This window comes from Oculina patagonica, chromosome 8 (genome assembly GCF_052425735.1).
Source record: "Oculina patagonica isolate OP01 chromosome 8, crgOcupat, whole genome shotgun sequence".
NCBI classification, from domain to species: domain Eukaryota; kingdom Metazoa; phylum Cnidaria; class Anthozoa; order Scleractinia; family Oculinidae; genus Oculina; species Oculina patagonica.
The window spans coordinates 13,130,935-13,158,410 of record NC_135765.1 but is presented as its reverse complement, the minus strand read 5'-3'; the positions used below and the strand labels follow the sequence as shown (position 1 = coordinate 13,158,410).

Below are 27,476 nucleotides of genomic sequence, written 5' to 3'. Positions count from 1 at the left end.
GCCACCAAAACGTTAGCCGAGAAAAGAAACCGGCTTTTTCTTCTGGACATGGCTCCTTCGAAAATTAAAAATAATAATAACGATAAAAATAAAATAAATGGTTTTAAACAATGACACAGCATCAATGTCGCAATGTCACAGCATCCACGCGTGACAACATGGCGTGTCTCCGACCGTAACGTGGAAGCTTGAATCCAGTTGTAAAATAGTTCAAAATGCCTTGAAATTACGCTGTAACAAAAGCAAACGACACTATTTCATGTTCCGTCAACTTTATTTAGAATTTGCGCTTTTATTTATCGCTCAAAATTTTTCCTTTTAAAACCCAGATAAACTCTTATATTTTTAAAGGCCGCCATTTTACTTTAATGTATTCAAATTTCATGCTTGGGCCATCTGTGACAATGAAAAGCTGAATCGAACATAAACCAAGAAATCTTACCCTTTTGACGACGGTTATACTCTGGGGCTCAAGTTTGCTGTAAGGTGACTTTCGTCTTTCCTTTGAAAGTCCTTGTTCACTACAATTTATAAAAAGTAAAAAGTAAACGTGTTAATACTTGAACGTGTTAGATGTGCCACATCTAATACGTTCTAGTATTCACACGTTGGCGACGTTATATATTTTGAAAAACCAACGTTTTACCCAAAAATTAATTAAGTGAAAAAAAAAACACATTCCAGAGTCTTACATAATATAGTTACTGTAATGAAGCCATTTGTGAAGCCTATAGATGCGACATTAAAATAAATTATTAAAAAAAAAAATGTTTTTGAAATCCGCTCATTTGATCGGTTATAGATGACAATGAAAACAGATAAAAAATATATCAAAAGAATACCGTCTCGCAGTGTTGTGAAGTTTGAACGCTTGCATAGTTAAATCGAGAATGTCTTCGACTAGTAATGTGACGACAGTCATAGAACTGAAACTACCATCGAAATATCCAGGGGGGGTGGGGGATAGGCATGAATAGATTGTGCTAGTAAATTCAGGAAAAGTTGCTTCACAATATACCCAAAAGTTGCTCTAAAGTTGCTCAAATATCAAAAAGTTGCCACCAAAATTTAGAAAAGTTGCTTGCTCTAGAGTCGTTTTGTTTTGGATAAATACTCAAAACGTGTTTGTTTGTTGCCATTTAAAAATTGTTATTAAATATTCTTACAATCTTTAAAAGAGGCCACAAGCTATTGTTATATGAGAAATATCAGTACTTTGTTGAAATCAATATACTCTTTAAACTCAACATAACTTCAATAATAGTTAAAAAATAAAATAAAAAAATAAAATAAAAAATAAAAACAGATAAAAAAGATAAAAATCCTTCGAAATGAAACGACCTTTTATGGTTTGGATCGGTTTTAAATCAATTTGTTGCTCAAAAGTTGCCAAGGAAGGCAAAAGTTGCCCTAGGTTGCTGGTACTACAAAAAGTTGCTCAAAACGCTAAAAGTTGCTCAAAAGTTGCCGAGCACAATCTATTTATGCCTAGTGGGGGAAGAAAACGAGGTCCGGGACCGAGTAGCGATGCTCTCACAACTCAATCTCGAGCCCAGAGTCCGTCTATGTCGGTCAGCGGTACGGGACGGACTCTGGGAAACTGGAATTGATCAGATCAATTTCAGGTCGATTTCAGGTAGAACCTTGGTCTTCCGGTTTTTATTGCGCATGCTCTCATGTCTAAGCGGAAGTAAATTTCCCAGAACGGAAGTAAATCGAGAAAGTTGAACTATTTTTTACACAGTATCGACAGAACTGGTGTTTATCGAAGCAACAAAAGTAACAAAAACGTTCTGCAGTTAACAAAAGAAAAAGTTAACAAAAGAGCGTCTGGTGTTTTGATTTCCGTTAATCTCTTTCTTGAGCATACTGCTATATTGGTTTTAAATCAAAGATTTTGTTTGCCTTCCAGTCCGCCTGTGAAGACTGCGTGCGTGTGTCAGTTGTTGTTTTGCAGAAGACGGCGAAAAAATTTACATAATGCACAACGCACGGACTAGCTATTGTTCTGTTGATAAAAATTTTTGTTTTGCGACTTTCGTATATTTCAGAGGCTTCTCGCTGACAGCGCATCTTTTCATGATAGATTGCATGTTTTCGAGTAAATATTTTTTTCCTCGTCGAATGGCGGTAATATTGATAAAGATGTTAAGGTCCACACCGGTCAACGCTACATGTATTCAAAAGGTGTAATTAGCATTTCGGCGACTCAGCTCGTGCACACAATTCACGTGCACACAATTGAACAATTCCTTTTTTTTTTCAGCAAAACAACAACGCGTAATGTTCAACGTTATTAGTTATTATTTTGAATCGAGCACTGTCTGCGATATTCAGTTTTTCAACCGTAATGGAGATTTGAATGAAAACAGTAGTTCTAGCGAGATTTGTAAGCCAACTATAAATTGAGTTTTCAATCGACCTTGTCCTTGGTGACGCCGTCGTTGTTGTTTTAAAACTCCGTTCAGAATTGACGTTTAAAGGAAGTCCTTTTTTATTTATGGTATCCTTTGAGTTCAAAAATGGTAGACTTAGAAAATACTTCAACGCCATATCGCGAGTTCTTAGGTGTTTTACAAAATTAAGGTGATACATCTGAATATTTGAACATGGAAAACAAAAAATGTTTTTCCAGGGTTTCCGGTTTGGTTTACTTCCGGGGAAGATTTTCAGATTCCCGTGTTGATTTCTGTTGTTCTGTGAATTAAAATTCAGTTTCCCAGAGTGAGTCCCGGCGACCCTACCGCTGACCAACCGCTGACGGATCGCGGAGCCGGGGATCACTCTGGGCTCGAGATTGCTCACAACTTGCAAAGCGATCAATTGAGTCAGCGGTTTTTTGTCGATGATGCAACAGGCAATCTTTTCCCGCGAAATGGAAGCTGGTATGCCGTGGAATCACTTATTATAAAGGGGTTCAATTCTCTTAACTAAAAATCTAAAAGCAGCGTGTTTATCCGAAAATTTCGTCATCGTCGTGTAGTTTTAAGAACGCAGAATTTTGTGATGCCGTGCTACGTTTCAGTGCTAAAATGCAAATGTTTGTACCACGATTTTCAACTGGCCCACATGGGGATTGTAAATGAAGTAAAACAAAGAAAGACCAAGTCATCAAACAACCTCGAAACAATAGAGCAGGAACAATAGCTCCGACCAGCGCGGGAATATTCGATCGCCACGTTTTCATTACCATTCCAGTGATGGTTTTATTTCATAACAAACACCACATATTGACACCAAGAACCTTTCCGGAGAAATTTCCACTGCTTTAAAGACAAAACTTAGAAAGTCTTTTTTTATTACTACATATATATAAAAAAATCGAACTCTCTCACTGGTCCCATGTTGTTATTGTTTTGGCAAGTTCACCAAGGAAGGAGCTGCTCATGCGCCTTAGAGACATCCGCTGACTACCGCCCCGATGATTGCTTTGCAAGTTGTGAGAGCATCGCTCAGATTTCATATAAGAGAATGTATGGGAAGTTGCTCCCCCCCCCCCCCCTGGAAATATATTTTAAAACATCTGTATATAAAATAAACAATGACTGCTTGTGGCGAAAAGCGACAATGAAGAAGGAACACAGCTGCTCATGCGAAGATTTCATGACGCGAACGCTCCTTTGTGAGAATGACAATGATATTTTCTTCTAAATAGTCTCGATTAATCAGTTTAAGCTAACCTCAATTACAGATACCTGGAAAAATGCGAAGAATAGGTAACGGTAAGGTAAATGCAAAGTCTGCGTTAGAGCCTAGCCGGGCCCCATTGGGCCGGAGCTTATCCCGGATTCCATAGCGAAGGGAATAGGATAATTTCTACTACCTCCTGGATGGGATGCTAGTTCATTACAGGGTTGCCTCCAGCATTAAATTCGCTGGTACCCATTTATACACTTCGGTGGAGAAAGGCACTGCGAGAGTAAATAAAAAGTGTCGTGCTTACGAACACAACTTAGGGACGGGCCATTATTTTTTTGGAGGGGGGGGGGGGGATGAAAAATATTGAAAAAAATTGTTTGCAGGGCCTGGAAAGACAAAATAAATTGTTTGCAAACACGATATATATAACAAAAAATAGTTAGGATTTCGAAAAAAAATGTTTGCAGATGTGCATAAACTAAAAAAAAAAAGTTTGCAGAGGAAAATGTTACATTCCCCCCCCCCCCCCCCCTCCAAGAAAATAATGGTCCGTCCCTTAGTGCCTTTTTACGCCCACTTTAGACGAATTTTATGAAAGAGGAAAAAGGAAAATATTCGATATAATGTGCCCCGGGGTGGAATCGAACTCGGGTCGTCTGCCTGGAGACTCAGAACGAGTGTGATACCACTACGCCACCAGGAGCCGGCTCCCAGAATTCGTAAATTTTAACTATATATCGTGTTTCCCTTACAAATATCGATAGCTAACCGTAAACAGGCTAACCAAAGTGCATAGTAGGCTAACCGAAGTGCATAGTAGGCTAACCGAAGTGTATAGTAGGCTAACCGAAGTGAATAGTAGGCTAACCAGAGTGCATAGTATGCTAACCGGAGTGCATAGCAGGCTAACCGGTACTAGTTACCAGTCGACGACCGTAAGTGACGGCCATCTTGAAGTGGGCGTAAAAAAAAAATTGCCCGATCCGGACTTCAGCACATTAACCATTAGGCCACAAGGCGTCCTTGCGAAGATTAAAGATTTTGTTATTTAAATAGATCTGTGGCCAGCGTACAGCCGTATCCTACTTCCTCACGGCTTCACGCTGGCTAACAAAACGGAAACCTTGAAAAAGCTTTTAAAATCCCAATTATTCCAGGACTGCGTAATAGCCTTCCTGCATAATTAAAACTAGTAATAGTTTTCACTAGTAAGCTGCCCCCGCCTTTTCATAATTTGTTTTACAGCATTAATCTAAGATTAGTGGAGTATTTTTTCAGCCTTTAATTATTGATGCCGCTGGACCTCAAAATTAGGCTTCTGTTTTTATTGTGCCAATACGTCACGACATTGTTTGCTTCGGAATTTCTTGTTGTGTGACACCGTTGCGTCCTAAATTAAAAAAAATTCACAAGTTCAAGTCGAATATATTACCTAGCGGAAATAACACATAACACATTGTTCGTGATGATAACACGCAAGCTTATTCCCTGGCTTATAACATTCGAAATGAACTTACCGGTATAATTATTCCAAGCCCAAAAAGCCTGACAATACCACGAGTAACAAAATATGGCAAATTCTAAGATTCGAGTAAACAATTTTTGATGCTTATTCAACCATACTTTGGATCGAATAAACTGACAGTTCGTTAGCGAAACGAATTACCTTGTATTGCATGACATAGTTCGTGCTTTTGTTTGTTACTCGTCGTAAAAAGATGTATACGATCTTCACTTGTTTTCAAGACGTTCAGTCGCTAAGATAAGAAACTCTTTGTCCCTGGATGATACGCCTGTTATGCTTTCGGTACATCCTCGTACCCAGGGTCTTCGTTCCCTTTGACCAGCGGTCAGGAAACGAGCGATAGGAAGTCCGAAAATATCGGACTTTCGGTTGAATTGCGCATGCCTGACCGCTAAAAACAAAGATGGCGTTTCACTGGCGAAAAATGTCTGATTGGTCGACGCGCAACCACGTGACACCGTTCAAAATGGCGGACGAATGCGGACAAGATGGAAGGTTGTAAGTCTTGTAATGCGAAGTTGTAGACGCATGCATACTGAAAGAATACGGATATTTTTTCTTTCTAGAAGAAATCTTTCATGCGAGGCCAGTGCTCGAGTCCGCATTTTTAATACACACAACGTAACGCAAAGGACGGCCGAGGGAGCAAGGAGCGTGCACGAGCTCATTTCAAAAATCTACAAAAATCAATGGTTTCATTGACGTGCAATCAAATTGTCGGTAAGAAAAAGGGCTGTACTTTACACTACAGTTGCAAGATTGGTTTCCTTCAGCAAAATGGAACCGATGCGTTTCGTAACAATAACATATAAGCAGAGATTCCAACCCTCCCGATTTGATGCGTTGCCTCCCGCTCTCCCGATTTATATCAGATTCTCCCGATTTATCATGAAATTCTGAAAACAAGAGAAAAATTGCTAATTTTTACCACTTTTTGCGATCTGAGTGTAGCAAAACTAAAGAAAAGTACCAAAAATGTTTGTGAAAAGAATAAAGACCTTATAGAATAACTCAGAAATGATGTAAAAATGCCGGAAACGGCACTTGAGAGAACCTAAATTTGCAAAATTTCCCGGTGGAACATGCTTCCAGACCCCCCTAGAGGTGCACACCTTCAGCGCTAAAAATACTCCCTTTTTTCCTTCAAAAAGGGTTGGAATATCTGTATAAGCTTATATTGAACCACAGGTAGCCCAAGCTCGATATATGAGTCAATAAAGATGACCTTTTCATTGTTTCGTAATTCGATCGATTTGCATATTTATAAGGATTTGTATGGGGAAATAAATTTGACCGAAAAGAACGAAAAATTAACCGTTGAATTACAATAAAAATCAGTCACCTTAGCTCCTTTGCTGTTTCCCTTGTGTGCTGTGTGGTTTTTTAGCCGATTGAGCGCGATTCCAGTGAGTTATAGTTCCATTGCCTTCCACTCTGCATATAGAGAGAGGAAGGCAATGGAACTATAACTCACTGGAATCGCGCTCAATCGGCTAAAAAACCACACAGCACACAAGGGAAACAGCAAAGGAGCTAAGGTGACTGATTTTTATTGTAATTCAACGGTTAATTTTTCGTTCTTTTCGGTCAAATTTATTTCCCCATACAAATCCTTATAAATATGCAAATCGATCGAATTACGAAACAATGAAAAGGTCATCTTTATTGACTCATATATCGAGCTTGGGCTACCTGTGATTGAACCTATTTGGTTTTTGAGGTTCACATCCGATCGATCACATAAGCTTATATTTTTGCACGTTCGTCAATTAGTCATATTAATTTTAAACATTGTCCAACTCTCTTTATAAACGAAGTTGCCAAGTACATCTGTTTTGTGACTTGAGGTCAAATTTCCTCTGGCATTTGTAGTTCATTAGGTAGTAATATGTAGGTAAAATTGATTATTTGTAGCATTTCTAATAATTTTTATAGGTTACTTGCACAAAAACCGCCATACATATGTGAATACTGTATTATACATCAGTCCCTGAGAATTATTGCTTTCTCTTCATACACATTTGTTGTGAATAAAAGGGGAAAATATCAATTCAATGTATGCTATTATTTCTGTACTGTAATAATATTCAAGTTCTCCAGGGGTGTATCATTGCACTGATTTAGTTGTTTTTTGTAACATTTACTGAGTGCTGTGAGAAAGATAAAATTAATTAAAAGGTTGTGAAAATTGGTTTTCAAAGGTTGTGAATATTTATTTTCAATACATGTCTTATCCCTTTACCACCCCCCCCCCCTTCTCCCAAACTGCATGCAGCCATCCCACCTGAAAAAAAAGACCTGATTGCATGCCGTTAAAAACAAATTGCTTACACTTAAATGGTTTGTTGTGCGTCCCTACGAGTTATTTTTTTTTAACAAGACACAGTGTTTTGAATTCATTTACAGATTCACTGAAACAAAATTGTGACACTCACACAAAAATATCTTGAATTTCAATACAACACGCTGAACTTTGCATGAGGCTGTCAAAAGGTATCACTATGTGGGCTGGAATGAACATCTTTTTACTGTAATTGTTACTGAAAAACCATTTTACTGGAGTGACAAAAAAAGTTTATTATTTGTTACTATTTAACATCTCCCAGTAACTTTTCTGAAACACAAAGAGAGCAGCAGTCTGAATGAGAGAAAAAGAATTTCAAATTTATTGTCATTTTAGTGATCTTACAGTCAGTAAACACTGGTCTCTATTTGTTGCCATTTAGCCAACTGTACAACCTGCAAAAATAAAATAATATTTGAAAGTTAATGATTGCTGAAAAAAAACCTTTTAAATACCATAGTTTCTGATCCAACACGGTATCCAAATCTAGATGGCTAACAATGTATAAAGATTAATTAAAAGGAGAGTAGCAAAGCTGATTTTTGAGGCATGAAAAGCATATCAGGTAAGGTAGGTAAGGTAAAACTTTATTTATGCAGGGTGGCCCATTCAGCACAGTGGCTGGTCTCCAGAGGGGCCCTGCTAAATGCAATTTCTAAAAATATAAAATAAAATAAAATATATAATTAAGGAAATAAGCAACAATTTTCAGTAGTTAAATGTATGAGGCCCCTTGATGATAAATTTTGTTGAATTTTACTATTTCCTGCAAATTTCAATTTTCAGTAGAACTTTACATGTGTGGGGCATCAGTTTGAAGCATTCTGTCACACTGCCTGTCAATCTTTTACTAAAGTCCCTCGTGTACCAAACATTGTTACTTATGTCAATTCCCCTCACTCTGCAGTTGGATAGCAGTCATTTACACACAAGTTGTCAGCTACATTAAATTATGTTAATTTGACAAATTTCCTGAAAACTATTGAAGCTCTCCTTGTGAAACACCATTGCTGTGGTGAATGAAAACTTTGATGTACAAAGTTATTAATTTTGAGGTCAAGCTATAATTTGAAGCAAAAGTCAGATCCTTTGATTGTTCCAGTAAAGGTTCAAGCAAATAAAAGTACTTGGAAGATTTGAAAATGTAGCTTTTGCTTTAGTTAAACATGTGTGACATGTAGTAATGTTAAACAGGGTACATGTAAGTCATTACAATGTACATTGTACAAATTTTGTTCTAATTTATTTACCCATACATAAATGGTTAAACCTAATTCTGTTTTTTCGAAAAGTTACCCATATCCTTAATCCTCTGTCGCAGTTAAACTATGACAAAGCTTTATCTTGTAGAACAGCATCTTGCAACACATTCATGGTGTGTTGTAAATAAAGCTACAAAACCAGATGGCTATGTGAAATGAATATTCCAATATGTATAAATGCCATTTTTTAGCCCTAAAGTTTGCATTTCTAATGTAATTGACTGGCAATCAAAATATCCCTAACCCAATAAAAAAATCCCACTTCCCTAAACAGAAACATATGCATCCAAACAAACACAAAGTGGGGTGAAACTGAACCCAAAATAAGCATTTCCTTAAGCCTGGTTTTCACTAGTGAAGCAAGCACAAGTGCAAGTACAAAAACTTGAACTAGAGTTCAAACAAACACTGAGAAATGCAAGTGCCGCACAAGGATGAAAACATTTTGATGTTTGTATTGGCACAAGTTGAGGTGAAATCCTGTGCATAACACTTGACTGAGCCTAAGGTGTTCCGGTTTTTAATAGATACAGAAAATCGGAAACTTTGTAAACTTCAACAAAGATTTGCCAAGGCACATTTATTCTTATAACACATTGAGACTGTAAAAATGAATTTAACCGGCCTTCTTGCCGCAGTGAAAAGCATCAAAATGGCATGTGGGATAACAAACAGAAACTGATTTACATGTAAAGAGCTCATGGACAAAAAGAGCATGCGGTAAACTTGACAGTTGCTGTACTTAATATCACCAGTTTTAAGGAACTAACAAAAGTGAAACCAACATGCAATGTCAATTTAAACACTGTACATGTACAAGTACAAATACCATTTGAACAATTCTGGAACTCTAGAAAATAAATTTCTTTTGTATTCTGTGTCTGTATTTTTCTTTGAAATTAAAGCTTCTTTATTTGTACTGCAGTTCCAAAAGGGTTATCTAACATACCGAAAGCTGCATGTGTATGGCCTCCTGAAATATAAAAAGCCTTCTAGGGAGCAACATTCAAACTTAGGAAATCCGAAAATATAGACGGAAAAGCTATTTCTTCAAAATTCTTGCCATGTTAGGGGAAAAAGATTTACAATTCCATGGAACCATTCGCATTTACACTCGTGCCGCAATAAATAAATAACAAATTAAGCAATAAACTATCGAATTGTACGATAACAACATCATTGTTATGTAGGATCAATCAGCCACTAAATAAAACAGCTCTCGGAGACCCGTTATTCCTTTGAAGGATAAAGTGAATACACTGTGCGAAAATCAATTTTTGGGTCACGTTTTTATAGTGGAATATTGTTCTTCGATATTGATTCGATGGACATCGATGTCGAATTCTCTCTCCAAAATACAGTCCAAGTTTTAGCCAATTGCCACTTCCCTGCAACTCGGTACAAGCTAATTTATATATCTACAAAAAGCCTAGAAAATGTACTTTTACTTACTTATAATCCCTTCGTGTACCGCGCTGCACGAAACATACCGTAAGCAAAAACGTGAAATTCACCCACCTTTTTTGCATCACTTTTCGTCGCGATACTCCATTCCTGAACGCCACTGACAGTGAAATGCATTAACCAACTGCATTTGTTAAACGGTCCCAGGATGCAAGAATAACTGGAGAATGCGATACATTTAACAACGTGAAGAAAACAATCTTCGATCTCTCACAGAGGTAAAAAATCACAACACCTTCCTTGGTAAAAACGGCGGCCATTAATTTCTTCAATTTTGCCGGCATCTTCGCGATGAGCCAATAAAAAGGCTGGAAAGCCGTCACATGACTTCTTGCACAGCGCATGCGTATTACATTTTTCGCCAGTGAAAAGATGGCGTCTCAAATGGAGCAAAGATAAAACTTTCGGAGAGATTCTACCGAACGGCAAGCAGATAGAGATCCTTTAGATGCTTACTGTTGGAAAGAGATGTTCTGCCTGTCCTGCCAACCGTTTTCGGCAAGTTCTTGTTTACCAAATGACCGTATCTTTTACGGATTTATGGATTGTTCTCACTCGCAGACTTCTAATATATAGATTTAGGCAAGCCTAAAAGCGGAGCTCCCCAGTTAATTATTTTGCACTTTGTTGAAAACTGAATTCAAGCCATTGTACAATTTTAAGGCTAAGAATATAATATTCGTTTTATTTTTTTTTTATAAATTTTAATATTGTTACTTACTTTTTTTTACCGTGTCCCGGGGGGGGGGGGGGGGGAAGAGGTACTCCCTAAAATTTACTCAAGGGGTGTGCCACTGAGTCGCTGAGACTCTGGACCTGTTCCAGAGAAAAACGGCTCAATTTGCGACCCTGTTCCAGACAAACAGTGCAAAATACAGGTGCATCACAAAGTGACAAACAGTGCATCACAAAGCGCTCACTTGACTTTGTCTGTGGCTTGGAGAAAAACCAATGAGAGGAGCGGATTTTCATAGCTAAACTTGATAGTGTTCCACAGTCAAAAGAGTGATTTGTATACCCTGTTTCAGAGTCAGAGAGGAAAAAGGCATACCCTGTTGAGCAGCACATACCCGTATAGCCCTTATATGGGAGTACCGTATACAGCAACACCAAATAAGCCGAGAACAAACAAAATCAATCAAAACGTTTTAATTCCACCGACAGCATTATGATCCAGAAGTCTGGATGGGAAATTATGCTGCAAAACGGGTAATTATGTAACCTTCGTAGATAAGGAGGGGGTAGTAGGGCTGCATGTTGGGGTAGATAGGCATATCACGTGGTAAATTAGCAAAGCACTTAACATTTAGAGTATATAGGAAATAATATACATCTACATTAAGAATATGGTTAATTTTCTTTTTTTCATTCATTCATTTGTTTTTATTTTCACTATTTGCCTATATTTTAATTTTGAATGGAAATGGCAGAGGTCATACATGTAGCAAAGGGTTTACAGCATATTGCCATAAGCTAATGCCAAGCAAACCGGAGTGAAAGCTAACCACAAGCAAACTAGAGTGAAAGCTAATCCCAAGCACACCGGATGAATAAAGCTAACTGCGAGCAAACAGGGGTGAACCTAACTACAAGCAAACCGGAGTGAAACTAACTGGAAGCAAAGAAGGGACATTCTGTAACCCCATCCCACCCCCCTCCCCCCCCCCAAAAAAAAAAGGATGATAGCACCTTTTTTAATTTTACATGTCTTTTTGAGTCCCCTTCCTCTTTCACTTCACTTACAGAAATAAAAAAACAAAAATTCTGGGAAGATAGAATATTGTTTGTGTGTCTCAAACTCAGTTTTGTTCTTTGATTACGCAGAAAAAATAGAATCATGTTTGCTTGTGTATAAAACTATGCAAGAAAAAAAGCATCAATACTTTGACTGCTCTTTTAAAAATTTGTATGCTTTATTGTACACATTTTTGTGGAGTCATGTTGCCCATTCGTCATGAAGTTCACAAAGTAAGCAAATGAGTCACAATTTGGTTGCTTCATGGTACCTAATGGATACTGCAAATTTAATCTGGCTTTAGAATATTTCACTAATTTTAACATTATAGCTGTTCTTATAAATTGTACGCAGCATACAACACATAAGAATGAAATTGGTATTGCATATTGCTTGCAATCACGATTTTAACGTCTATACTTAAGAATTACAGTACCACCAGTTTCAGCATTACCAATCCAAATTCAAATTATTACATTGCTTTTTAACTCCACTACCTCCCCCAAGGTCAACCAAAGATCTTATGATATACAGTAATTAGACAACTACATGTAAGTCCTGTGTAGTCGAGGGCTCAAAATATTTGGACACTTACAGGTCATGTTAACCGGCCAAAGAGATTTTAGCTTGGTCACATGTGGTTTCTTACCAGCCAAAACATTGAAAATAGCAATTTTAAACTCCCATTCATTTCTGCTGTTACTGTTTTGGCTGCATAAATTATTCTTAAAAAGATCACTTCATAATGCCCTTGTTACATCTAAAAAGATGTGAAAGAGACAGGTCAATCAAGAAGTTGTTTTCTGAAGTACACTGTAAATACGTTAACATTTAAAATATAAACTTTGCTCATTTGCAGCTTTTCTTGATTTCAATTTACATGTAATTTACTAGTCTCTTGAAAATGGCATCATGAAGACACCCAAACATCAAGCTGGATAATCTTAATCCTTCCTGTTTTCTTTTGATGTCCTTGTCCACATTCTGTTTTTGTGTCTGTGGCTCTGCAAATTCTGAAATTCATGTTAACCCTGAAAAAAGTCAAATGCCACAGATTAAATTAAAATTGATTAATTGGTATGAAAATCAATAATTTATAAAACAAAACACTTAACGCAAGCTTGTATAAAGTGAAGCAAAACTACTGGATGCGAAAGGATACCTTATATATTTAACAGAGATGTATCAGCACAGACTATTTTTTTTTTACTGATAACTGCGAAGTCAACTACAGAAAAAAAACCCGGTAACTCGAACTCGGATAACTCGAACAACCTTGCTAACTCAAACTCACTTCCATTTCCCTTGGATTTGACCCCACTTTTCAGTCATTTTTACTCGGTTAAATTCGAACTCTGATAACTCGAAAACCCCGCTAACTCGAACTAAATTTTGTTTCCCTTGAACAAAATTTGGGTCAAACTTTTTACCCTGATAACTCGAATTCCAGAACTTGCAACTCGCAACGGTTGCCCATTGATTATAACAATGAACAGATCATGTATTTGACAGTCATTTTCCACTCTTAACAAAAGAATGTGTGGTCGCTTTAGAGTTTCTGGCAAGATAAGTTCAATTTGCACAGTACTGTATACTGAAGTGCTTAAAAATCAGTAAACTATCAATTATTAACTTGGCAAATAAAATATTCAATCAACCCCGCTAACTCGAAAAACCCCGCTAACTCGAACTCATTTTCGTTTCCCTTCAGAGTTCGAGTTAGCAGGGTTCTACTGTAAATATTTCAGGACCTGAACAATCGATGAAAATCGATGATCGGAAAATCAATCGATCAATCGATGACAATCGATTAATTACTGTTGATTGGCATCGATTGGCATCGGCCAATCGATGATCAATCGATAATCACACTTTGGTGGTCGCGAACTTCATCGATTGCCATCGATTGGCATTAAACACACAATCAATCCGAAGCATGAAGTAAATACTTACATATGTTGTTTTGTAAAAAAAATAATAAAGCTCCTTTCCATTGAGATGAAGTTTACATCATAAGCTTTAATGTTTCTGTTTTTCATTCGAGTTTCCTACTGTTTGCTAGCGCTAGAATTCCAAAGACACTTCGTTATTCGTGACCGAGTCAACAAGCAGCTATTTCAAAAAGAAATAGTGTTTCGTTTCTAGATTGTTTAAGGAGAGATGGGTTTGTGGTTTACTTTAATTTGGAGAAGGTCCTAGTGTATGTTGAATTTGCCGAATTTATGCACGAGTGAAGAATAAAAAGAGCTTCATATTCAGTAGTAACTTAAATTCCCATTTAACACCCTACTGTCCACTTTATGCAAAGGAGACATAAACTACGTCCTGCTACAGTTTGGCAGAGTTCAAGTAACACATAAATATTTCTCTTTATAGAAATAGCACGTGTCTTTCTCTCCAAATTAAATTAAGTGAAGGGAGCTTGCCTTTATCGTTTTTACTCATCCAGTGAAAATTAAAATGATTTTTTTTTATTTCTGCAGAACACTTTTTTGCTTAAAAATGGCACCTGATAGCATAACTTTGAATGTTACATGAATGGAAAAATAACTTACAGGAAATATTTAAATATATTCCTATCAATGTGGGGAAACATCAAACCACAAGAGTAAAATGCAAGATCAGAGTAATGCAATTAATTTAAATGGTTTATATTTTGAAACAAACAATCCTAAAATAAATCAGTTCCATAAATAAAGTGTTTTGTGACTACTGATCTCTGATAAAATGCAAAACAACACTTTAATCGTAGATGAAATTATTACCTTTTGACAAAAAGCATGAGGTATATACTTTTCTGTGTTGATCACATGCTCAAATCAAATAAATGCCAAATTCAAGACAAACCAAAACCCTGGTCGACAAGAACAGAGATCAGAACACTGTTTCGAAGCCATTTCTTCAAGATCAAATGCCTGTTGTCACTTTACAAAGACACGTAAACAACCAGGGCAAATTAATGTAAAAAGCTACCATACACAGATTTTTAACCGGGATTTTTAATTAAGCCATGCAAAATTCAAGTTTAACGTTATATGTTATATATAGTCATACCAGGATTGTATTTTGCTCGATCCGCGCTGCACGCTCTCCCGGCCGGCAAATATAAAATTATCTCCACAGAATAAGACACAGCCAACAGCCAAGTTGCTTCTGTTATCAGTGTAACAGCCTTGCATCGGTAACACTGATAATAACGATTTGCATTTTTGGCGATACGTACTGTGGAGTTTCGATCATACCGCGATTGCTTTGAATAATCCAAATAATGTTTATATCATGAATTTAATCTCAGAAATCTGCTCCAGCAGTTGCCACGGTAGTTAATGTTGAGCGTTACATCAACTAAGGAGACGAATTTAGTTCGACACGGCAGTTACACACCTTGCTATACGATACTGTCCATACAAAATTTAAACTTTGAACAGAACTTGACTGTCTTCTTTTTCGTTCTCAACTTTCCGTGCAGACTCGAATGTTTTTGCGGCGCACGTGACACTGATCACGCAATTCCGGGTACATCCACGCGCGAACCCACGCAATTTTGCGTGTATTCGCGCTGTTTGTGACGTCGAAGATGCCGTGAATTTTCCTGTACAAATAGAATAGGGCAATCTCCCACATTTATACATTCCTCTGTTACATGAAGTGAAATTAACTTTGTAACTCACCTGCAAATATGCACTTCTCTTTGTAGCGCACTTAAGCTCTACCGTGCAAGCAAACACGAGATACGCCAAGTCATCCCGTTTTTCTTTGCGCTTGCACACATTGGTTGGAGGAAATTTACTTCCGTTTCAGGATAATATTAAACGCTACGAGAGCTTTCTCTAGTTTTCTTACCATACATCGCTTTAATCAAACTTAAAACAATTGCAGTCGTTAGATATTTCTGTTTGCATCGAATCTCAATATTTTTGGTCATGCTGAGGAATATATTTCCGATATTTGAAGAATTAATTGCCATCGGTCATACTTATTTACTTTGTGGTTACGACCGTTCTTGTGATTGGATAGCAGCCCCTCTTGCGAGTTAACACGACAAGTCATCCCGTTTTTGTTTGCGCTTGGAAACACTGATTGGTGGAAACTTACTTCCGTTTCAAAAAATCGCTAGAATGTTTATTTAACAATTAAACGCTACGAGAGCTTTATCTAGTTTTCTTACAATACATCGCTTTAATCAAAGTCAAAACCACTGCAGTCGTCAGATATTTCTGTTTGCAACGAATCTCAATATTTTTTGATCATGCTGAGGAATATCTTTCCGATATTTGAAGAACATGTTTTTACGAAATTAATTGCCTTCGGTCAAACGTATTTACTTTGTGGTTACGAGCGTTCTTCTGATTGGATAGTAGCCCCCACTGTGTAAATAGTTCACATCGAAGCCAAAATAATACCGTATCGTTTCTGAGGAAACGAAACAAAAATGGCGGACGTGACAGGCGAAACTCATCCCCAGACTCCCACTGTTGTCTCGTTTTTGTTCCGACGTACGGACGACGTATTTTTGAGTTCTCTCTGCTACTGTTTGATTTGAAATATTTCGGACGAGCGAGAAAATGTTTATGGACTACAAGACAGAGTTTTAGAAAAATTACATTGTACTTAGACAGCGAGGAATTCTGTAAGTTGCGATTTCTATTTACTTTGCCAGGAGTTGGTTCGAAAGCAAACCAGACCCAAAAGCGTACGCTTCGTTGATGGAGGCGAATAAGACTTAAGCTCAAAACGTTTGTTTTAAATAATTATTGCCTTATTACTGTTAAGTTAGTAAGTTTCTCGTTGTATTGACATTTTTTGGAAAGGTTATCATTGTTGTTACTAATAAAATATAACATACAAGAGAGACCGTGTGTTTTAAAGTAAACATATTTATCAAATACTAGTCAAATAAAAAACGATGGCAGTTAAATGATCGATTGAATTGGTAATCGATGATATTGATAATCGATGAAAATCGATGTTAGTTAATTGATCGATTGTCATCGATTATCGATGAAATTGATAATCGATGACAATCGATAATCACAAAAACTTTAGCGATCGATTGTTCATCGATTATCAATATCAATCGATTAATTGATATCGATTGTCATCGATTGTTATCGATTGCCATCGATTATCGATTCCATCGATTGTTCAGGTCCTGATATTTTAATAAACTCAAAGCATCACTGCAAACCCTTACACCCCCTCTTTAAAAGGTTTGACCTTTAAATACTCCCCCTCCCCTCTACCCCTATATATACATGTACATGCATAGGAAAAACATTGCCACATCTTAAAAGCTTTTCTCTTAACAGTAATACTAAGATTTTTAAAGATAAACATTTAATTAATAATAAGTTTGCATGCACAGCTGCAAACAGTGTCTAAAATGGCATGAATTTACTCACAAAGATTCCAGTTTTCCAGTAGTCATTAACCTTTGTTGTGTGCATTTTCCAAATTCCACAAAAAGATTGTGATTTTTTTATGACAAATATAACATTTACTGTTGACATTCTGAATGAAACCAGCAAAACAGACCTCAAAATCTCAAAATTGTTGACATTGTTATGTAATCCACATGAACGCTCAATAGTGAACAGAACTACATGACAAGTGGATTATTTAATATATTTGGGAACGAAAGAGCTAAGTAATGAAGCTGAAGTTTATTTACTCTGACTAAATGAACAGTAATTTTACCTCCATCGTGAATATCAATAACCTGCATACACTGAATCGATCTATTTCACTCGGAGTTAACGAAATTCCAGGTGCTTCGTGCAAACTGACATCACTTTCATTCTCATCTCAACTGCTCTTCCAGCACTGTAAAACAAAATAATCATATCACAAGCATTTAAAAATCGTAAGCTTAATTTTCTTCGAGATGTGTTGAAGTGATATTCTTTGTGAATTCGTTCCTCGAAGGCCCAACAATTATTTGTTTACATAATCAAATCCTCCTATTTGATCAGTAAAACCTGGTAAAACTGAATTTTTACGAATAGTATTTTTCAACATTGTTCATGTCACAAGCAAATGCTTAGTGGCGAAAGCAAGTAAAATGTGCCGTCAATATAAGCTTACTTTGCGTATAAAGTAAGCTTAAGACAAAACGTAGAGATATTAAATGACGGAAACACTGCAGTTTTGTACTCACCTTCACCAGATGGCCACAGTAGGTACACTCGTCTGCTCGTTTTATCTCCGTTCCCTTGTTCTCCGCTATTTCTTTGCCTGTTTCCTCGGCACCTCTCTTGCTATTTTAGTCGCTTTTCTTCGCTACTTTGCTACCAGGTTCGACAGGCGCTTTGCTATACTTTTTCGCCTGCTTTCTGTCCGGGTTTTCTGGATCTCTCGCGATCTCTTTCCCGTCGCAAATCGCTTAAACCCTGTTTCCTCGAAGTTAAGTTTACCCTGCTCTCGTTTGTAGTCATCGGCATAACAAGGAGCCAAAATAAATGTGTTTGTCTCGAGTTCTAACTTTCAGACTAGCTGTTTAGACCTCACACTGCAAAATTATTTCGCGCCAGTACTGCGCGAGTTGTCAAGACCTTTCAAGATCCCGGATGTGCGCAACACCGTACGTACGTACGCCGCCGTACGCGCCCGCGAGGCATGCCGCTAGCCATGATGACCATGAAAACTCGGATGCAGAGGTTTCCTATTTTATTTCATGTTTTTTTTTATATATATTTTTTTTTCATGTGTATTTTTTTATGGGTATGGTGCTCCGCTCTGCGGCCCTTACGGGCCGCTAAGGAGCTCCGCTAAAAAAAAAAATATCGCCTCTCAACCCGCCATAATTAAAGCCACTGGGGAACCTGAAGAATTTTCAACTCATCTTTGCTCACCTCGAAACCCTGGTACAGAAACAAAAACGGTTATATAGAGCTCCTGAAACGGCAAAATAAGTTTTTTAAATCATACGAGGGTTTAACTGTTGCACGTTGTGGACGAAACACATATAGATTGCTTTACTGGCATGGTATGTAAGATGTGGATTGCTATTTTAACAGGCGATATTACAGATAGCTATAGTTTTTAATGATCATACTGTGTATCACAATTTTTAATAGCTGTATTGTTTGGGAAATCCAGTAAACCTGTTTCTATAAGTTGTAAGATTATTTGAAAACCTAATAATTATATTGACAAAGCAGTGCAGACGAGTGGTGGTTAATTTGCAGTTTTCCAACAGTAAAATTTTTTCGTCTTATTACTTTGTGTTTGAATTAAATAGGGAAATAAATCCACAAGCATACTGAAACATGTACAACCATTAACAGGCTTAACTGCTGTAAAAGACAATTCAAATAATATTTTTATTTTTTTGACATCATTAATTGAACTTCTTACTGATTAACTCCTACATTGCCAAGTCAAACTAAGCAATGATGTATCCATTCAACCAAATTTCTAAAAAAAATTGTACAAGTTGGACAGGCTTGGGACCAGCTCTAGCTTTTGACCTTAGACATAGTTTTCAAATTCCCTGGTTAAACTTAAATTTCCCTGACCAAGTAAATTTAGAAATCAGGTAAAATAGCAGCCTCTGACCATCCCCTACAGCCATCCTTTCCACCTGTCAGAGATAGCCTGTTTCTTTTCTTTTTTGGTTTGTTTCTTTTGTTTTTGACAAGTCAAACTGTCAAAATTGAAGTTGACTAAGGATAAATTTAGGGTGGCAGGGTTGCCTAATTATTAAGGAGCTGGACTCCAGAACAAGCTGTCTAGGTTCAAGCACTGGCCGGGACACTGCATTGTATTCTTGGGCAATGGACTTTACTCTTATAGTGGCTTTCTCCACCCAGGTGTATAAATGGGTACCAGTGAATTTACTGCTGGGGGTCAGCCCTGTGATGGATAAGAATCCCATCCAGGGGGTAGAAGAAATATTCTTAGTCGCTTCGTGCTACAAAAACCGGGATAAGCTCTGGCCTGATCGGCCACTAGTTTTAAATGTAGATTTTAACTCAGGATAAATTTCCCAGACTTTTCTTTGTAATGTCAGTTTTCTCTAATTCTGATCAAAATTCCCCAACTTTTCAAAAAAATTTATTTTTTCCAGCAATATCATATCCAGGGCCGTAACCAGACTTTTATCAAAGACGAGGCACGGGGCTCAGGGGGCATGCCCTCTACAAAATTTTGAAATCTAGAAGCTCTGAAACTCTTTCAGAACATTTTTTGTAAGTATTTCTTGAGAAAAATCTATCTTGTTCATCTGGGGGTTATCTTTCCAACTAAAGATATTGTTTTTGTTTTAATTTTAAGTAATAATCTAGACGAGGGAAGTGCCTCATCTTGCCTCTTGCTAGTTACGGCCCTGATATCCTGACAACTCTCCTGAACTGTGGCAACCTTGTTATAGAAATATCTGCCTTATACAACTGATCTACAGGTAATCAAAATGGAAGATGGGTGGAAATTTAGGGCCCTTTGGGGCTTTTTTTAACTGAAAGGCTAGAGACCTGGGGCCTTCCCTAGATCTTCCACCATTATGGAGAGTTAGTTACAATCAAACAAGTGAAAATTGGAACCAAACCACCACTGGCATTTGCCTTTGAGAGGTGCCCATCATAATCATGTATTTACTAGGCTGTCTAAGCCTTAAAGGGAAAATAACTAATAGCCTCACCTTGGGAACATCTAAACTCAGGGTTTTATTTTCCAGTGTGGCCTTCGGCATCAGATTAGACTTCATAGATATTAGGCTGTTTGTTTTTATGTGTGCCATGTTCATTAAAGGGTACTTCCAGGAGGCAGGGAAGACTGGGAGCCAGGGAGGATGGAAAGAAATGTTTTATTGCTCGTCCCTGAACCAGGAGTTAAAATCAAGTTTTAATGTTGTACACTGCAGAAATACTTGTGGAGGCATTTTTAAAAAGTCAAATGGCAACATATATGTAAAATGGGAATTTACAGTGGAATCTTCTACACCTTATCTCTGGTATCTGAGCAACATAATTACCCAGTACCGTATTTACTCGAATAAGCGCCGCCCCCGAATAAGCGCCGCCCTCGAATAAGCGCCGCATTTCGGACAAAAAAGTTAATAAGCGCCGCCCCCGAATAACCGCCGCAGTCCCGATGCGGCGCTAATTCGAGGAAATCCGTTTTGCTAAAAACTGCACAACAAAGCAACTCTCGTTTCATCAAAAGCGATCTTTTGCAGTTTACAGTGATGTTTTTCTGCTCGCCCATTTGTTTTCTATCAAACATTCTTACAATACGTAAATGTTGTGAAGGCCGCGAACTTTGCTAGGACAGCTAGCGCCACTTCTCTCTTCAGAAGAGACGCGTACGAATAATGACAATCAGAAGATGCTATTTTCGATAACTGTAAAATATAAGACTCTTTGTGGAGTCAAATTTTAAATAAGCGCCGCCCTCAAATAAGCGCCGCCCCCGAATAAGCGCCGCACTTGAGGTGGGAAAAATTTAATAAGCGCCGCGGCGCTTATTCGAGTAAATACGGTATGCTACTTGAAGTGCATCATTACAAAATTTAAATCCCAGTTTCTCCAGAATAAATATAAGGAAATTTTGCCTCACTGTTATTGGGTGTTACTAAATTGAAATGACCCTCCTTTATCTATATGTACTTGCCAACTAGAACATGTTTCAAAATAGCACTCTATCGGTATTATTTTGCTCAGTATTAATTAATTCATACCTCTTCCTCTCCTATGGTTAACTTTTTTTATCCTAAATTATTATTGTTTATTTAAAATTAAACAAGAGCATCAAATTAGCTAGCTATATTTTGCCCTTTTCCATTTCACTTCTTCTACTTGTTTTGCTATATATTGGAATGCAATAAATAAATAAAATGAATAGTGGCTCTTCCAATCCCTGTGATTCCAGATCAAATTGGAATTTAGTAGTGTTTTCTTTTTTTGTGGAGGGAAGAAAACTGGAGAACCCGGAGAAATACCCTTGGAGCAAGGACCATAAGCAACAACAAACCCACATATTATGCTGGGTGTGGGAATTGAACCCGGATAACATTGGTGGAAGACAAGCACTCTCACCACTGCAGATTCAAACATGAACTTGAAGTAAACTAAAATTATGTGACCTCAGTCATAATTATCCTAAGAATGGTATCTCAGGTCTCTGAAACTAAACTGAAAAAGTCATTCTCCAGAGTGGAGGGGTATACTTGATACCCCCACATAAAGCTAACAAGGGGTGTCACGCAGCAGCAAGGATATTGTTGACATCACCGATTGTTATTAATGGGCCAACCAGAAAACTATTGGCTGGCGAAACAAAGAGTTCTTTTGTTCAAATTGTTGTACATTTAAATAACAAAGACAATGTTTGTAAACAAATATCTTCCCTATCGGGTATATTTTCTTTAACCTTACTGAACATCATAAATGGGGTATTGGGAATTTTATCATCACATTTGTCATAAGCACCCAGGGTACAAAGGTATGTTTGAACAGTTAAAACGACATTTTCTGCAGTAATGCAGTCCCTTGGATTCAACACAAACAAAATAACTTACTGATTGTCAGGCATCAGAGAAATATCATAGTGTCCTTTCATTTTCAATAATGGCCAAATCAAAACTTGAAGAATGAAAGGTGTCACCTAGAGGGTCACTTACAATGTAAGTTAAAGGATTTTGACTGCCAAGCTAGATGATCAATCCAGTAATTTATAACTGACCATGTAAACTCAGTTTACATTGTGATTTGCAAGGTAGTGAAGAAAAAATGTACGTTCACACAACAACCGCTAAAATAATAATATTCTATTCAATTCGCTCTGTGAAGAAAATTACGTCAATTAAACTTAAAATAAACATTGTGTCTAGATACCCGGCAGCCGGGAAGTGTTTTCAAAATACTACATACCCGGCAGTCTGAAATTATTCTAGAATTTCCACGGAAAAACCAATCCAATCCTCCTCAAAACTATAGATCTTTGCTCAGAAATGCCAAGCGATTTCAATTATAGTTTTGGCTTTGTGTTTGAGGAAATTTTCGAGCTTGGGCATACTACAAAATCTTGATTCTTTGATACTCAGAAAAAATTCGTACTTTGACTCCGGTATCAACTCTTATAGAATAATTTCTACAAAAACTGAAGTTGAAACCCTGCGAGAGTATTCGATATTTGCTGAGAAATGCGAAGCGATTCTAAATAATGTTTTGCTTTTGTTGTGGACGAATTCTCTTGGCTTCGGCTATAAAATCCTCGACTCACGGGCACGGTTGTTCAAAAGACTAGATACCCGGCAGTCAAAAATTCATGAATAATCAATACATTCAATATCCACAAAAATGCTTGTAAATATCTCAGCTTCGGGAAGGGTAATCAGGAATTGCTCGCCGCGGCCAAAGATATGGAAGGCCATTGAAGGACACTTTGGTCGGAGCGTGTGCGATGTAGTAGCCTCGCTTGGAATGTGACAAAGGACGACGCGACAAATTTCTTGACATTAGAGGACCCCCTCCCTAATGAACAGGTAAAGCCCACTAAAAAAGCAAGGAACATGCTTATTTCTTGACTCAAAAACGTCTTTTTATTTATCTAAGAAAAAACGAAAATTATAAATGACAACAAAGCTGATTTGAAGACTTCTACGTGCCAATAATTATTATCATTTTACGCAATGTTTCTTGCATTTATTGCCCGAGAGCCCACCGCGTTATCTGCAAACATCTGCCTTCATATGGTGGTCTGCTCATGCGTACTACCGTCTGACAGAGTCGTGTCCAATTCCGAGAAAAACTGGCAGCTAGATTTCCTGATTTGTCGAAGAGCGATTTGAATTTTTTAGTAGACCATTAACAAGCTCAGTGATTAATGAGAAAGCTATTATTGAACTCCGTTGTCGCAAACTGTCGTGATTTGTCAGTGTCTCGCAGATAAAATATTTGCATCAGCCTTCGGCCTCGGCAAGTAATTGATCTGCTTACCACTGACAAATCACGATATTTTGCACAGCCTCGTCCAATAATTTTTATTTTTCAAGGAATTCACTTTGCAGTCATGGAAATCTAATAGATTCCTAATGTTCGCAGAACTGGTCTTAAATGTAACTCTTTCTTGTTATTTCTCGAACAGACCAGGGATTCTTTCTTGCCTTCAGAAACTGCTTTACGCAATGCCTGCCTCCTGTGCCATGCTGTAGAAAATTCCTTTCTGAGCCAACAGGTTAAGGGGCGTGTCAAACTCCACCACAAATCCTTTGTCAAGAACCATGATCCTGAGAATGCAAACCAATAAGTTCATCAAAATGAGAGCAAAAGAGCAAATTCTGATCTGATGTAGAAGCATTTTACTTAATTCAAACGAAGAATTTCGAACAAGAGCTTACGTTATTTCATAGCCACCGATGATTTTCAAAAAGATAAGACAATGCTTAGTTTTTATTGCTCTTGTACTTTTCTCGTATATTTTAACGTCTGTACACTTTCATGTTATTGACTATAGTGAACTCCATAGCTTAATGTTTATCTGACAGTATCACGCATAATATTCAAAAGCTACTATTCGTGTAGTAATAACCGAGAGATAATATTTCATTATGGTGGGTCGGATAGCAGCTCTCACAAGTCTCATATGAATGGCCCTTCACCCTTAGAGCGAACAATAGGAAAACTATGCCCCTAGCCCCCAAAACGAAAGCAACTGCCACACTCGAAAACCAGTAGAATAACCTGCTACACTCGCACTGATAGTCGTCCAGAAATAATTGTTATTCCAGTCTCAGTGAGGTTATTTTTCGGTGTCTATTACCACTTGCTATTGGTTGAAAAAATATTATGAACACATGTAAAGTTAAGTGCCTTTGTCAGAAGTTGAGAAATGTAATCAAATTCTCAAGTTTTGGAATGGCAGATCCTACAGCGCTTTTTAATAACACGCAAACTCTGCTCATTCAACGAGTTTTCAATGGTGTAAATCATCCTATCGGACGTCTTACGTAACGGAAATGCACTTCAATGGGTTGGAATTTGTAGATTTTGATCCATTTTGTTTGTTTCTTTTTTTAAGGTTCTTTGATTGTCATCGTTATTACGATAGGCAGTGAAAAACGCAATCGTTAGTTGGGTTTCGAACTTTACAGTTAGGGTGTCACTTAAAGGTGCAGTGAAATTTCAAGGTAATTTTACCTGGTGTAATCCATAATGGTGTTGAGCCTGTGAGCAATTGTGAAGACTGTGCGGTCAGCAAACTCTCGTCGAATGGTCTGTTGAATGAGCTCATCTGTTTCAAGATCCACCGCAGACGTGGCTTCGTCAAGAACTAAGATCTTTCCTTTGCGGAGAAGAGCTCGCGTCAAACACACTAACTGTCGTTGGCCGACGCTATATAAAAAGAACGCAGATAAAAATTACAGTTACGAATAATGCAATAAGCCAGAGAGGAAATTCCATCATGTTGTCAGGTCCAACTGACCTCTACTTGTCAGCCAACTAGACACGTATAATACGGCAACATGCTAGTTTTTCAGAGTCTCCAAATGCTGCATAGGACGGTTAATGAATAGTCTGTACAGTAACACAATAAACTATTGTTCTCCGCAATCATACAGATATTTCTCGCTGGCTAAAGAGAGCATGAGAAACATGGAGCCTTCATTAAATCGGTCACATCACCTCAGATTGTCTCCACCCTCGACAATGATGAACTGCAATCCACTTTCTGTTTCCGCTGCAAATCTTTTAAGGTGGCTCGCCTCAAGTATCTGCCATAACTCTTCATCTGTGTGTCTGCCGAATGGATCGAGATTCAATCGAAGGGTCCCAGAAAACAACACTGGATCCTGCAGAAAACAAATGAATTTACAATTATTAAGGATTATAGAAGAGGTTGCAACTGTCAAAATCGGCAGGTAAAGAACTTAACGACCACCTCCGGGCAAGACTTTATCTCCCTCGAGAATGCTATTCATGCACTCGCTCGTAAATTATCTACTGATAACTGTTCTGAATGTTTTTGGTCTGTTTCTGTTGTCGTTTATTACCGTTTTTGCTTTTTTCGCAATTCCAGAGACAGTTGTTCCTTTAGTTTGCTGCTGCCACCTTTTATATGGTTGTTGTGTTTTGTTGTTGTTATTGTTCTATTTTTGCTGCTTCAGTGCTGTTTCTGTTGTCGCGGCTGTTGTTGTTGTTACTGTTGCTGCTGCTGCTGTGTTGCTGTCAATGATGGTGGTGATGGTTGCTTTGCTCCTAACACATTACAAGCTAACTGATAGGCTGCAAAAGGGACAACTCACCTGTGGAATAATAGTGAGTCTTTGACGAAGATCTTGGAGTCCAATTGTTGCAATGTCGATATCATCAATACAAATTTTCCCACCTCCTCTTTCCAGAATACGGAACAAGGCCTGGGTCAAGGTAGATTTTCCTGCTCCTGTGCGACCTACAATACCAATCTGAAAAAAAAAACGAGAAGTTAGCAGGGTGTAGAGGAGTGAAACTAGTTGCAGGATATGAACTGGAAAATCAGAGGGAGTTCATGGATTTCTAAAATAAAAAGCTATCATTTTTTTTTTAAATTAAAGAGCAAAAAGCGACTCTTTCTATAGGAAAAAAGTGAATGAGGTGTGTAGGAAAAATCTCTGACAAAAAAAAAAACATAAAGGTTTTGGAAAGCTTTTAAGAAAAGTTACCTTTTCTCCGGGAGTTATGACGCAGTTGATATTTTTCAGCACAAGAGGAAGTCCTTCTCTATACCTCAGATCAAAATCTTGAAATGTAATGTTTCCATTTTGAGGCCATCCATCTGGTGGTCGACTGTCTGGAATTATTGATTCAGCCTGGAAACAAGATCGAAAAAAATGGCATAATACTACTACCATGCTAATGTTTTTTTTTTTTTTTCATTTAATCAAGGGAACGAAAACCCAAGACAGAAAAGACACCACAGCATGTCTCCGCCGGTAGCAAATTATCATTGAAAATGGCTGATTTGCCATTTTTTTTTTCAATCTCGCATTTTACTTGCGATGGTTTTAATATTGAAATTTTTCTTATAGTTATATTACATAATCTGTCAGCCGTCCCTTTGGCGTAAGCAAGATGATGCAAAGATCCCTTCTAAAGTTCTGTAGAGGTCCCTTAATGGTTGACAATTGAAACCCCTTGAACGCTCATAATTTAACAAAGGTATTAGGTCCTCAAGAAACTGTTGAGCTGTTGTGTTGTGCGGGCAAGTGAAACACGTAGTTGATTATCAACTGGAAGCTGATAAAGATTAATAAACTGCAGTGGCAAATTTTGAAAAGATGACGCCTCGAGCACTAGTTCTTCGTAGGAGCAAAGACAATTGTCTACAATCCAAACTAGTAATAATAATTTGAAAGGACTGTAATGAAAATAAACAACAAACAGAACCTTGCTTTCATACCTCTGTAGTAGTCTCAGAATATTCTCTAATGCGTTCCACGGATACAATGTTCGACTCTAGCTCACTTCCTTTACGCACTATCCAATCAAGATTGTGAGTGATCTGGAAGATAAAGCATAGTACATCAATAAC

General features: G+C 37.6%; 1 protein-coding gene and 1 long non-coding RNA gene across 2 annotated transcripts in view; both read right to left on the bottom strand.

The window, feature by feature from the left end:
- Positions 1-27,476, bottom strand: part of LOC144663845 (ATP-binding cassette sub-family C member 3-like) — a 73,824-nt gene that overhangs the window by 24,611 nt on the left and 21,737 nt on the right. The gene's annotated exons all lie outside the window — the stretch shown is intronic.
- Positions 12,126-14,068, bottom strand: LOC144663900 (uncharacterized). Its single transcript, XR_013572695.1, has 2 exons — positions 13,923-14,068; positions 12,126-13,000 (listed from the first exon to the last, which is right to left on the bottom strand). It is a non-coding gene; the product is annotated as an uncharacterized LOC144663900 (long non-coding RNA).